This window comes from Zootermopsis nevadensis, unplaced genomic scaffold (genome assembly GCF_977971745.1).
Source record: "Zootermopsis nevadensis isolate Lab colony 2312 unplaced genomic scaffold, Znev_1.0 Znev_ptg000021l, whole genome shotgun sequence".
Taxonomy (NCBI): Eukaryota; Metazoa; Arthropoda; class Insecta; order Blattodea; family Termopsidae; genus Zootermopsis; species Zootermopsis nevadensis.
In genome coordinates this window covers 20,947,917-20,962,678 of record NW_028259153.1, presented here as the reverse complement: position 1 = coordinate 20,962,678, position 14,762 = coordinate 20,947,917, and the positions used below count along the sequence as shown (strand labels likewise).

The 14,762-nt window shown below is 42.1% G+C and overlaps 1 protein-coding gene across 15 annotated transcripts in view; it reads left to right on the top strand.

Annotated features, from left to right (window-relative positions):
• LOC110830138 (bromodomain adjacent to zinc finger domain protein 2B-like) overlaps positions 1-14,762 on the top strand; it is a 114,442-nt gene that overhangs the window by 18,762 nt on the left and 80,918 nt on the right. For 4 of the 15 annotated variants that reach the window (XM_087352730.1, XM_087352720.1, XM_087352732.1 and 1 more), the window contains exon 1: positions 6,670-7,312. The exons of the other annotated variants lie outside the window; for them this stretch is intronic. The gene's annotated coding sequence lies outside the window, so the exon portion shown is untranslated. Of the gene's footprint in view, positions 1-6,669; positions 7,313-14,762 lie in introns of those variants that run through there. 15 annotated transcript variants of the gene reach the window in all.

Below are 14,762 nucleotides of genomic sequence, written 5' to 3'. Positions count from 1 at the left end.
TGCATGTGAAACTGTGATTTTTCTTACCTTCAAACCGAGAGATAGTTGTGTCTAAACGTAATTCCTATCTGCATGTCGTAACAAATACGCAAATACGTGTGTAGCCAACACTCCTTATTTACGATCCAGATTATCAGTAAGGTTGAGAGTCATATGTTTATTTCTGGGGTCGTCTCCCTTTGTGTGTTTCTTGAAGCAATAAATTAAAATCTTCTATTTCCCTAATTGGGGTTAACCAGTTGATTGTTGTCATGGAGACCCATTGTGTTCTCTTTGAGGCAAGAACTGAAATGTTTGCAATATTTAGACGAGCTTCAAATTTTTAGGACTGCCTCAATTTTTCTCGAATGCTTGTAGCTCGTTACAGGTCATTTTACATCGCTTTCCATACTATGTTCTGCCGCTAAATGGATTTCCCAATACAAGTATTTTTCCGTTTAAGCCAGGTCCATTTTTAGACATGTTTGCTTAATATTTCAAGAGAGTGACAGACAACTTGAGTCACGTAGTGTGCTGTTGGATCTGTCCAGCGTAATCATTTAATTCGGATCAGCGGGATAAGGACTGTTCTTAAAGTAATAGTTGGTGGAGTAATGATTTTTCCCTTAAACAGCGTTTGTAATGGTGAAGCGTTGTGTTTTCTTCGCGGTACGGACTGGATTCGCATATATGAACCTCAGGGTTCAGAGGGTTCCAGCTGAATGCGAACGAAGGGCCTTTGGTATCAGACACAAGGAAACGCGTATCGTGTTTAGATTACGTAATATCGTAAACCAGTTTCATGTTTGTGTGTTTAGATGCTCTCAGAGGCTTTGCTAGCAGTCTTTTTTTTATAAGTGATGCTGCCATTAGACAGCTTTTAGAATGATTTATGTGGTGACGAAAATAACGTAGTACTTCATATCTCGAAATCTCTAGAAATTAAACATTTTCGACTGTAAAATAAACAGTATAGGAACGGGCTGTGGGATGGAAGACCGGGGTTCTATACCAGGTACGCGCTGAGCCACTCCGCTATCTTGTGGTCCCGGTGGGTATCAGATTGCTCTTCGCGGGGTGTTTAGGGTTCTCATCCATCAAGTTCCGGAAGATAAGAATCTGTGGCGCTGTGCCTTCTTAGCCCTAATACACATTTATGGCGTTAAATGACTTTAAATGCCATATGCCAATTTTGCAGGAGTCAGAGATAGAAATTGCAGTGTAATTTTTTTTGTGTTACGAAAGAGTTGGCGTGCGTTACATTTAGCTGTGTTCTGCCAATCTCGCGATAATTCGGTGTTCGGGGATCCCTCCTCGTCTCTTCTGCCGGACCTGCGTACTTTATGTCCAGTCTTTATCGTTTAATCAATGTTTCGACACAACGCAAGAATCTGTCCTCGTCATGGCTGCTGCCTCATTTGTTGTCCGTGTTCTCTGTCGAGGCCTGATTGGCGACTGGCTAATCAGGGTGCACTCGCCCGCCACAGTAACAGATTCACGAATGCGTTGTCCAAACCTCGCTATTTGTTTCGGCCAAAGATCGCCCTTAGTCGGTACTTTGATAGAAATTGATGCTGTCAAAGACGTGTTTTTGGTGAAATTTGGAAATGTCATTGGCGTATCCTATCAAGAATTTAAATTACGTTTATTGTGACGTGTAGAACTGGTGGAGGACAGCGCGGTATGAAAATGGTTCTTCTTCGACGCAGTTTTTGTATTACGTCATTGCTTGATTTACTACTAATCGCGTTTAATTCATCTGATACCCACTGTTTATTGAAGTTACATCTTATGTCGTGAAACTTTTCACGAATATCCACCTACTGGAGTTTGTCCCTTGGTATTTTGAGGGTCCCGCATCAGAGACGTCTGTTCATTCTCGATTATTCGCATCGAAATCGCTTAAGAATGCGTATCCTGAGAAGGAAGTACCAAATAACCTAACAATACACAGGCTGGTAAGAAAATTTCGTACAGGAAACAGGATGTGTTTGTCTGAGACCGGTCTTCGTGGAGCGAGAAAGTTGTTGAAATAAGGCCGTACCGGTTTTCAAGCAGTACATCGGGCATTGGCATTGGTTTTCGTCCTCCTGTCTGAGTGTGGTAGGGTTACGTGTTAAATTGATCACCCTGTATATTCAGTTACCTAATAGCGTACTCGCAACAAAGCTAGGATAATTTCCATTATCTCGACGGGATAATTTGGGTGTTACCCGTCGTTTGATCGGACATCTGCTTCCTAGTCTCATGAAGTCTCCGAATATAAAATAGGTTTTCTTCATAGCGCCGAAGAATTTTTTTGTGTCCAAACGCTTCACATTTCCGTATTATGAGGGTGCATGTGATTTTAAGAAAATAAGCTAACCCAACACCAAGGAGCTGAGTCCTTCAGCCACATTCCTCCGCATTTCATGGAACCCGATGACGGTTCATTGCCGTTCACGGTCGTCGTGCTGCGTCTGATTAACCCAATCCACTCCCTCGATATCTTCCCGGAGATTCATTTTAATATTGTCCTCACATCCACGTCAGGGTCTCTTCCCTAAGGGTTTCCATTCAAAATTCTGTACGCATTTCTCATCTCCGTGTATTCATGCTATATGCCCTGTCCATCTCATCCTCTTTGGTGGTGAATTTGATGTTTTAAGTTGCCTGTGACTAGTGTCTGGGAAGTTTGATGGAATTTGTGTTAACATAGGTTTGGTATGCGTGTTTTCTCAGCGACTTCTCCTTCAGTGTTCTGCAATAGGCATTCTTTGCATTTATGATAACAAGCGAGTCGAGTTGGCATAATTTCTTATTTCTTCATAATTTCTTTATCTGCTAATGCATTAGTGTGCTCTGCAGATAATTAATTTATTGACCGTGTGCGTTAATTTCGAAAGGACTTTTCCATGGCGAATGAATTACGTGAAGAACATAGCATGGAATCAACATTTACGAACACAGAACAAGAATGTTTTAGCTAACGATTTTATATTTAATTCTGTTACCAGCTTTTAATGGTTTTAGTTTTTGTTAGAGGTAATTTTACCTTTTGTATTCGGAGGACCTGAAAATGTTCGAAAAGGGCAGATCTAACTTAATTCACGTCCTGTTTTGTCCATGTTTCAAACTCATTTGCCTGTCGTCTTTGCTGACAGACTCACACGGACGTGTTGTGTAACCACGGAGATAAAAATGTTCAGTTTGAAAGCCTCTCGACTCGACTCGAAGCGAGAAAATGTCGAACCGCAGAGGACGAACATGTGGGTTTTTTTTTTTAAGGAATTGTTGTGTGGAAGTTTAGAATTTTAGAACCTGCCCTGGCTCTGTTCTTAGCGTCGGCGTTACATTAAGTGGTTTCGTAAAAGACAATGTAAAGCGGGTTTTTTTCTTTCCGTGTCGAGTGAAAGAGCATATCCTGTCCTACAATTTGACAGTCTGTACATTCACAGCCACCCATGTGACTAAGCAAATCCTACCCACGACGGCGTACGATCTAGGACAAGGAAAACTCTACACCTGGGGTTCTCAGTCTGCAGCCCGCATACATGATTTTCAATGACGTGTCTGCTACTAGAAAGCATTGTTTGTTCATGCCATGAATTAGTGTTGAACACTTACGAGAATCGCCTGTATCCACGGTTACCAAGCCACTCACAGTACAAAGATGTGCTGACTTCTGGGGGTTGCACCAACGTTTAAGAGGTCCTCGCTGCCTCCGTCATCAGGGCTATGAGTTGGCAAACTTTTTACCAGACTACACGGCCATGTTCGAAATCACAGCTGTCAAAACCTCATATCGAACATATTTGGTAATTCTTGAAGTGGCTTTGTAATGTTCGCTGCGCTAGGTGGAATATTGCGGAGACAGGCAAGAAGGCAGTGAATACGAAGAGGGCATGGCGAGAAGGAAAAATGATAATGTGAATGTCGTCATTAGAGAGAGAGAGAGAGAGAGAGAGAGAGAGAGAGGGAGAGAGAGAGAGGGAGGGAGGGTAAAGAAACTCAGGCAGGCCGGAGGAGCTTTGTCGCAGTGGGAGACGAAATACAAGGCGAAAGGAGCGAGAGGGCGAACGACCAAAGCCGCGGTTCGGAACGAGCTCGTCCAACTGCAAGAGTGATGTGGAGGTTCTTTTTACCTGCCACTCTATGTCGTGTTCCACACCTGGCCTCGGCTCAGCCTACCTTTTCATTATGAACTGGAATTTGCTGTCGGTCTGCTTCGTAGTTTCGTCATTTAATATAACAATTTCGTTTTGTAGTTGAGCCTCGAAAGTAGGGGTTAGGTTCCCAGAAAGATATTCCATCTTTGGACCAGTTGTTTTGGTGCTAACGTATGTATGCACTGTCTACAGCGATGTTCCTAGTCGGCATTATCGTTAGGGAACCACGGGAATTGTCACTGCTGTGTAGTCCGGTCGGGGCTACTGACATCCACTGGGCAGGCGCAATATGAACTTGGCATTGGTGGTTTTATATCTCAAAAAAGATTAGTGAGATTGCTAAGTAGCGACACCTGTTTTACGGTGAGGGGTTTCACGACAAAAATGAATTGCACTAAAAAGCAGAGAGAGAGAGAGTTGTGATATCGGAAAGGAGAAGTAATGACAGCGTGTCTGTAGATCAGCGACGTAGAACGGTAATTACCACAAGGTTTGTTGATGGAGAGTCGCGCAAGGGCGTTAATAGCTATAAGCCTCTTAAAATGGCCGACGTTTTTATGTTCCTGGTATCACCGAGTCTGTACTTTTTCTCATTTGTACGCAGCAATCAGAAAATCGTACTATATATATCGTGACCTTGAAAACTGCTTCCGCGACGTTTTGATACAACTTCCTCATCTCCTGAGATTTATATCTTAACTAGATCCAAGTGGTAGAATAATAATAATAATAATAAAAATGACGTTCCTGGAACAACTACAGGGACGGGCTGGATTTAATTAAGATACTTAATTGCTTAATTAACACCACTAATTTTATTACTAGTCCGTGTTTATTTTGTAGGCTGCATATTTGAACACTTATTGATATTGATCGTTGGCATTTCCTGTCTGGTTAGAGATGGGTTCACGAAATATAGGCAGGAGCAACAGGGTAATCAACTCGCCTTGAAGATGGTGACCGTAAGGAGTTTCGAAACGTTCAGCAAAACAACCGATATTTTCAGAACACTCACTACTTGGGTTAATCGTGTTGCGAAACCTAAACGTTTATCACTGACGGAAAGATTAATAATCATACCTCTTCTGAGACGCTGATGCATTTTAATATTATCTCCATTCTTCGCCGTGATGTCGCGCAAAGGCTTTTTTTTTTTGAGACTTTTTTGTTGTTTTATGAACTTACTTCCGTTATGAAATACATTATATATATGTCTAGTCGTTTTGAAATATTCAAACGGAAAACGGACAGTTGAGTGGAGAAATTGAGGTAGCAAGTTGAAACTATTTTGACGTGTGTGACTTCGACACTTCTACGCTGGAAAGGCTGGATGGGCAAGTCATGTCTCCTACCACTTTGAACCAGCAACTCCCTTGTCAGGATAATCTTCACTCCGCTGGACTGACTACTCCCTCCCCGCTCGTTCCTAGCCACGAACGCAAGCAACCTTTCTCCTCATCTTGGCAGGTTCCACATGCGTATTCCTCGGGTTGTACTGCAGGAAAACTAACTTTATGCTTATGGCCCAACGATCCATGATTATGTTCTTTTTATCTTATGCGACGTCTTGTAAGGGACACATAAATGAGTTTGCGACAGCATCGCAGAAAGGAAGCGAGGTTCAGTTATGAAGGAGCCCAAAACTCACGTCAGTACAAGAGTCGATTTGTGTGACCAGCCACTTTAAAACTCAAGGCATCAGCTGTACCCGTGTGCGTACTTGCAGATTGACAGTCTCACGGGGTCAACGAGTCATGATAACATTTATATAGAAACATTCTTAATGGAATGTAAATAATTCCTTATCGAAATTAACAGTGTGTAATTTGAAATGTAGAACACAAAGGGGCAGAGGCGAAATAAGTTGGAGGGGTGCAAGGGGGGGGGGGGCTCAAAGACGCCTTCAGTCGTAGATACGTAGAATTTGAGGGTTCTGAAGAATATGGCTGTTTGGCGGAGCTGTCAGTGATTCCTTTGACATGGAGGAAGGCTTTGCTGACCGCTGTTACTCAAATTAATTGCCAGTATCGGGTATCAGAAAATGAATATTCATTTTTGGAAAAGTTTTTTGCCCGGTTATTCGTAATTTCAACTTTTATCACTCCGCGTAGTTTTTGTTAATTTAAGAAGTTAAGGCGTCTCTCAGTATTTGATTTTATCGTGGATTGCCGTCTTCCGGGAAGAAACGTCTTATACAGCCTTGGGATCTCGTTGAGTTTATCCTGGCTTGGAAATCAGTGTGAATTCCCATGCATAATGGAGTATTTGCGACTGAGGAATTTCTGCTGTAACAAGTTTCTTCAGTGAGTCGTGTTATCATGAGAGAGGAAAAGGTTCGTAGCTGAGCTGTAGGCAAGAAAGCGGTGAATGTGCGAGTAGATGAGGGTCTTGAAGAACCTTAGAATTGGTAACGATACGAAAAAGACGTTGGAAGGAGAATGTTGCTAGAATGTAGAAGTGGTAGGAGGGGTGTGGGGGGGGAGACCACAGGACCTCCTGTACATTTCCATCCACCCTAGTATGGTTGATGTTACCGTGGCAGAAGTTCTTTGTCTAGTTTTTATACGTTCTCCATCCTGCGTGTTGGTGTTGCTAAGTTAGGTTAGGTTGCCTGCCGGACGCTGGCCGTGTCGGTTGTGAAGTTCTTTTCCGTTGGATGCTTTGCGTTTCGTTTTCAGCAGTGCAGAGGTAGCTTAGGAACTAGCCGGAGTGGAGTGGATTTCAGTGTGGAGGTTGTGTGAATCGAGTTTCTGCTTGCAGATGTGTGGTATAGTTCTGTTAATGGATTTAGTGCCTGAGGAATACTTCGTTGGGGTACATAATTACATTGTCTGTTTAATGATACGAAAGTTCTGAGCTTTTTACGTCTTGAAGCATGAATTGTGTGTTGCTGTGAGTGTTTGTTTGGCTGTAACGATAATTATTCACGAGCTTGTGCTTTGTACGAAGCGGACTCCGTGGCGTAACAAATGTCGAACTCTTCGTGTGTTCGTGTTTTCCATCTTTTGCAGTGATTGACTGAACACAAAATCGTGTTGTGGTGGCGCCAGTTTAAATTTCCAGCTTCATGTTATGTTTAAAGATCAAGGTACTTTGATTGGATATTTAATTGGCTGGATATTGGCGACTTTCAGGTGTCTCAGGTTCCCGAACAGACCTCATAATTGACTATCTGTACTTGTATGGTAAGTTCCTTACTACATTTTATAGATAACCCAGAACATAAAAATATAACCAATGTTGGATTAACATCGACTTGGGATAACTTTTATTGTGAGTCACGTTTTAAAAATAATTTATATTATAAAAATGTAACTAGTTGACCTAACGGGCCAATAAACAAGGTGGCAATGATTTGCGCATTTAAACTACGTCTTGCTTTGAATCATAGCAGAAGGGTACTTTCCGTGTCTAGAATGGGATAGTACCGTTTACTGTAGGTCGAAATGGGTTCTGTATCGGATGAAACATGAACAGGTATCGTGTATACGAGGCGGAGTTAAAACGGTTTTATTAAAGAAGCTGGGTTTGGGGACCGTCGTATACCACTGTGAGTGGTAAATTATCAGGTGCAATGTACCGGAGATATACATCGTTATCATCCACACAAGTTTTTTTTTTTTTTTTTTGGTCGAAAATGTTGTGTTGTAAGGGGGATTTCCAGGCGTTAGCTGTGTGTACAGCTCACCTTTCTCTCCTGAACGATACATCGCAATATAAGGAAATATCGATCTGTAACACTCAGCAGCAAACATGTTTCTAGAATGCATCAGATTTCGTCACACGTAGTCTGCAAGGAAAGTTATATTTTCTAGAGTTCTAGGGCTCCACCCGTAATTCATTTGTCCACTTCCGTTTTGTGTATGTATTAACTTAGTTATCTATCAAGTGAAATTCTTACTTAGCTCCTCTCCTAACCCCCATGTTGGGAGGATCACTCCTTGTCGGCTGTCCGCTACTGCTCGATTATTTACAAGTACCATTCAGATATGAGGTTTATAATTTATAGCTGCTCGTGACGAATATATTATTAGGGCGAACAAATCCGGGAGGATGAGATGGATAATGCTTGTAGCACGCATGGGACATGAGAAATGCCCACATCATTTTAGTCGGACAGCCTGAAGGAAAGAGACAGTTGTGTAGACCCGGGTATAGATGGCAGGGGCGGTGTTACAATTAATCTTAAACGAGATTCCGTGACATACGGACCGAATTTTCGTAAAGGTTTTCTCGCAGACCGAACCCGTCTCGTTAAATGTACTGCTCACTTCCTCGCATGCACTGGACTCGTCTTCAGTCGAAGTTCAGTGACCCGCCAGCTGCCTTCCACCTACTTCTGTCCTGTGATGGCAGAATCTGTTTTTGAAGTCTTGCTTGTTCGTGAGGCGTTTGTGCCTATCGTTTATTCTAATTACAATACGAATTTAAGAACCCCACTCGAATTCATTTTCATTCGACGTTGTGCTACAAGCAGTTGAAAGCGTAGTTAAATAATAAACCATCTTGGACCTAGCACATTTATGTATGCGACGTTTCGGCACGTATTTCCGTTAATCAATTTTCAGATCCTCAGTTTTTCCCCCCCCACATTCTGACATGATTTGAAGATGACTGTCCTTTTTGCCATAATATGACGTGTAATCTGGTAGAATTTTACCGGCGGTGTTTGCTGCTTCCATCATAGTCGCCCTGATGATGGAGGCAGCAAGCACATCTGAAACGTCGGGAAACATCTTTCAGACTCTACAACCTGTAAGGTTTCTTCATCGAATTGCCTTAGGATAAGTAAACCTGAATTAATCCTAAATCCTTACATGCCGTGTAGCAACTCAGTATACAATTATGTAACTAACGTCTATTAACACTTAGCAGTTCTATATAATAGTTGTTGGTTATATAATTATATACAGCTGAAATAGAAAAAATTATTGACATGGATTCCCCATGAAAACGCTGAATTTGTTGTAGGGTGCTAGAGTATGTCAACAGATCGTGGATTTAATTAATCAAGTTTGATTTTTAAATCAATTAATGCTAATTTAAACAGGACTCAAGTGTTAAGAAAGCATGCACTATCGATTGCTTATTCGACTATCGATACTGGAGCTAGTGCAGAGATCGAGTACGTTGTGGTCGCGGACACCCGGGTGTCCCTTCGAGGATTTTAGGTTATTCGTAAGGATTTTTAAACTTTTATTCTACTAGAGCTCCTCGGGAGGGTTGGTAAAGTTCTTAAAACGCAACCAATCCCCCCTTCGGGGGCCTGATGTAATTATTTCAGTTCGCACATTTTCATTCGAACTTTACGTGCTATAAACTATGATCTCTTGTCAGTTCTCCCATAACCCAGGTAGACTGTCGACGAACGGCGTGGCTTTGTTTCTGTTGTAGCATCTTTGAGCGAATCTACAATAATACCAAGCTGAGTCTACACATAGTTGCAGTGGTAGGAGAATTTTCCAAGAGATGATCTGTGTTGTTTGTTAACATTTTTATAATTCTTTTGTAATGTAATGGTCGTATGTCTCATAATTACAGTGATTTTACAATATTTGGCGTGCATTTGATGCTGTAGAGTTCAGTATTGGTGATTAACCCTTCGAAGCACGAAGCTCGTTTAAATGATATTTAAATATCTGGTTCCTACCTCGTGACAAACACAACGCGTCTCCACGACAGCATTCACGTTGAAACTGTTCATGGTAATAACAGCTGTTTATTCCGAGATTCATACGAAACGAACAGCTGTACCGTGTGAGCCAAATTCAGAGTTACTGGTACATATATTTACCACTGGGTTTTAGAGGGTTATAGGATGTCTTAGTCGAAGCAGAGTCCAACTCTTTTAATTACATTCCTGTTTTTTTAGACTCTGAGCGTGAACTGCTCACAGCGCCATTAAATAAGCGATTTGATTCTGAATCATTTTCACTTTGTTCTGTTTAGTACAAAAATTGAAAGTACAATGTAAAAATCTTATCTGAATGGATTTATATTAAATAGTGTAGGCTTACGCTAGGGGTTGTATGTCTAAGGGTGGGGGGGGGGTTAAAGCTGAATTAGCTCTGTATTTACAACCTTATCTGTTACAGCATATGAGTTGCTAATCTGGTAGACCCAAGTAAGTGATTCAGAGGTCTGTAGCTGGCTGGAAAGCTGCGAGTAGCATAACGCGTAGGCGTTGAAGTGCAGTTAGCCGAGTGGACTTTGTTTAATGCAACCTTAAAATGCGTGAGATATTTTGCGAGGAATTTCCAGTGACCAAATGCGATGTCAGGATTTCTGTATAATTCATGTGACAGAATATTCCGTGGTGGCTTGTGTGCTTGGTGATGATGATTCACGGGAAACTTGTTGAGAATCACCTGGCACTGGAATGTTCCAGTATCCAGCTGTGTATGCACAGATACATAATTACGAAACGAACTGCGAACACTTTAGTAATACTCGACGAGCGTTGATTAAAGTATCGCTTTTTTTTTTTGTAATAATCTTTTCTTGTATATTTATAATTTCTTTGTCAGTGAAGAACTATAACTGGTTCTGTATATGGTTACCCCGAAGATGGAGGTGATACATTTCTCCGAAGCTTCACAACCAGAATACCATTGTCCATGGACTGTCTGGATTAATATCAGCGGTAGGAAGTGAATTTGAAACGCCGTTGACTTAAGCCGTTCTTGTGGGACGTGAGAGATACAATTTCCTACATTTTCCGTAGTTCCTGGAAACACTTTTTATTATTAGAGGCAACGGGATATTTCTATATCGTTGCTGATACTGAAACGCTGTCAGTGTAATGACAACAAATCATCTGAAGGCTGGAGTAGACCGACTCCTGAAATAACTGGCACACCTCGGACAATATTGGCCAGCGTAATTTTTCTGTAATGAATTAATACAGAAAGAAATAATTTTGCGGTCCAGTTGTGGAAGAGGTTAAAATGGTATCCGAATATTTTTCAAAAACTATTATAGTTTTAACCCTTTGAAGCACGAAGCTCGTCTAAATAATACTATAATATTTCGGTCCGTACCGCGAAGAAAACACGACACTTCACCATTACGAAGATCGACTGGTTAACGCTGTTTTTTAAGGAAATAATCGCTGTTTATTATGAGAATCAAACGAAACACATAAATACAGAATTAAGAGTTTATAATTGTTAAAGCAGGTGGTACATATAGTTGCCACAGAGCTTAAGAAGTTTAAGAAAGAAGATAATTTTAATTTCAGCCTTCAGATGACGCTGGAGGAAGTTGGTGTTGTCGAATCAAGTGAGCTCGTTGAGTGAGATGCAATCCCATAGTTCTGGAGAGGTCACACATTAGCGGAGGTCCTCGTATGTGTCATCCCAACGACGCATTTACTCGGCTCACCCGCTGAGATGCGTATCGTCAGTCGTGAAAGGAGTAAAAACGGGGGGGGGGGGATTTTTGAAACCTGATTTACTTTGGTGCTCATTCAAATGCGCCCCGACGTTTCAAATGTTCTTGCTGCCTTCATCATCGGGGAGATGGCTATCCGCCTTTATAGTAGCTACTCTGTATCATTCATTGTTTTTTGGGGGGGGGGGGGGCAAACATAGGAAATTAATAATGGATCTGGACCTTACAGTGAGCAATTTCAGTAATTAATTGACAATCCTTTATAGACAGTGACGTACACGACGATGATTCATGTGTGTTCCATATCCCCTTGATGCTCGTTCGGTAGTCTTCGGTTATATTTTGCCATTTGCCTGTGGTTCCACCACCTGGCACACTTCTGATTGGGGCTCTGAGGGGCGGGTTTGATGACGAAATCATGGCGGACCGGGGGACTTTTTTTCTTTGCTGTGTCCGAACTACTGTTTGTGCCTTGTGTCGTGGCCAACCGGGATTTAGATCGGCTCTGACGCCCTCCAATCTAACCTCCTACGCTGTGGGTAGCGGGTTAATTTCTCGGGGGCAACTCGCCTGCATCTAGTGAGTTAGACACACGTCTATGTGACCTGATACGGGGGGCAATGTTTTTGATAATGAAGTGATTTTAAATAAGAAATTAGCTAGATTTGTCGAGAACACAGAAACTCGTGCGTCCAGTTGGCGGGCGACGCGTAAACATGGCTAGAATTTAGGAATTAAAGAGCCGACTGCAAAGATCGCAATTGCGCTTTGGGATATTTAAACTAAAATGTTTTCCCGTATTTATAGGCCGGGCAGTCGATGTTAACTTGTTCTAGCTGAAGTTCCACACGTATCGAGCGTGTCTCCTCCTAGCTGGAGCCTCAAAGCGAGTGACGTCGAGACCTCTCACGGCGTGCAACAGCGGACCAAAACGCGGAGTGTACACGCAGCTTCAGACGGGAATCTCCCCCCTTCCGCTCGGTAACCGCTGTGTGACAGAGGTATAATGGCGGCTTGGGATCGCAGCGCAGTCATACCGCCACGTAACTTTCGACCCAACGTTCCATCTGTTATTATCAGGTTAACCATTTGAAGCCCGAAGCTCGTCTGAATAACATTTAAGAATACAGCCCGTACCGCGAAGAAAACACAACTCTTCACCATTACAAAGATCAACTCGTTAACGCTGTTTACTGTGTGAATTATATGAATCCCTTTACCAAACAGTCCTTTCGCCTGAGGTCTGGAAGGAAAAGGCCTCACGGAAGACCAAAGCGTTGACCGGAGGGTTATATTAAAATAGGTTCTCGGGAATAATGCATTCGTCCGGCTCAGAATGACGATCTGTTGCGGGCTATTATGAACACGGTAACGAGCCTTGGATTCCATAAAAGACGTGGATTGTTTTTGGCTCCCTCGTAGGCTTCAGGACACCCCTGGCCTCTGTAGGAATGCTCCAAAAATTATCTACACCCCTGGCCTCTGTAGGAATGCTCCAAAAATTATCTACACCCCTGGCCTCTGTAGGAATGCTCCAAAAATTATCTAGTTTGATTCATTACACACCAGTTAAGCTGCACATTACGAATTACGGACGACGTTTCGGGACTAGGTTATAATTCTCTCTTCAGGTGGTCGGATTCAAATCCGAAAGTCGTTGGAAATTAGGGCCCAAGGGTTCTGAGTTCAGTTGCTCAAACGAAACTGTTAGCAGTTTAGAACAGTTTTAATAATTTTACAGTTTCGGACTTCTTAATAGTTATTTATGTTTTTATGTGTTTCGTGCTTGTCTAGAGCAGACAGACGACGTCTTAACGTGATCGATGCTGCAAAAGTCGAATTTTTCATGTGTTGGAAATTGCCATGAATACGTAGGTTTGTCGCGTGGTAATTAAATCGACTTTCTTCCGCGACTCGTTACATCTCCAATTCTATTAAGTCCTCTGTCGTTAGCAGGGATTTATAAAGTTTATTTTCGGATATTTTTACATCAGGTCTGCTTAAGTCGTTGACTCTTGGTGTTTTAGTCATTGAATTCGTTTAAACAAATAAATGGTATTTTTTTATATAAAACATTTGAAACGGCGATTCAGAATTTATTGCTGACAGTAAAGATGTAAATACTCGATCGTGGTTAGATGAACCCAAACATCGTCTAATTTAAATCAACGCGTTATGACACAGACAGTGGCTTGTAAGTATTAACATAAATGTAATTAATGAGAATTGTTTAGGTAGAAAGTAATTAGGAGTAAGCATTGCAACATTGCAAGATGTGTTATCTATAATCGTGGCGTGAGAGTGGTCTAAGGCGCAGGGTTGTTACATTTAAAAACAGTATGCATGTTTTTGGTGGTGTTTCGCCCTGATGATAGAGGCAGTACGAAGCTGTGAAACGGCAGTCAACTCAGACTCACCGTTCTGGGTTTTTGGGATGTCGGGAGAACGTAGATCATCGGCGTGGCATTTGAAGGAAGTGGTAAATACAGAATTGTTATTCATGGTTGTCTTTCCTCGTGGTACCACGGCTCCACTGAGTCACCGTTTGTTCCGTGCGATTCACATCGGGGAAACTTGGGTTTGACTTACGTCGAGAAGTTGCATCAGCTTCTTTGAAGATGAAGACGAGATTTGAATTTCTCTCAGCGGTGGAGATGTCGATGTTGGCCTCCTGAGCTGCGTTGTTTGTGGATAGAGCTTAATTATAACATTAAGCACTGAATACCGAGAAGACAAGGTCGAACGAGCAACGCATGGGCACGCAGGGGGACCCGCGACTTCGTTTGAGGCGCGTGCTGTGACGCAGTGTTCTGCACCACATCCGTTCTTCGGAACCTCTTTAAATGCCACAAGAAAATGAAGCTTTGACAACCAACGACACTCGAATCTTGGTGAGATTTCAGGTTCTCGCGAGTTAAGTGTGAAGATGGCTGTCTTCTGGGTTGTTGCGCCGTGTAGTCTGGTAGAAGTTTACCGACGTTTCAGAGGTCAATTCTGTCTCTATCATCTGGGCGATGTGTCATCGCCCTGATGATTGAAGTATAGACCGGCCTACGTACAGGTTATTCCAAAATGGAGCTGAGTTTATTAGAATTTATTTATTTCATTCGCTGAATGTGTGTACAAGTTTTTGGGTCATACTGAACATGGACCATTAGATGCTGTATGTAGGCCAATAGATATTTTATCACAGCGGGCTTTTATGTCGGCTGTCAGTAATTACTTTATTGGTTCTTTTTTTGT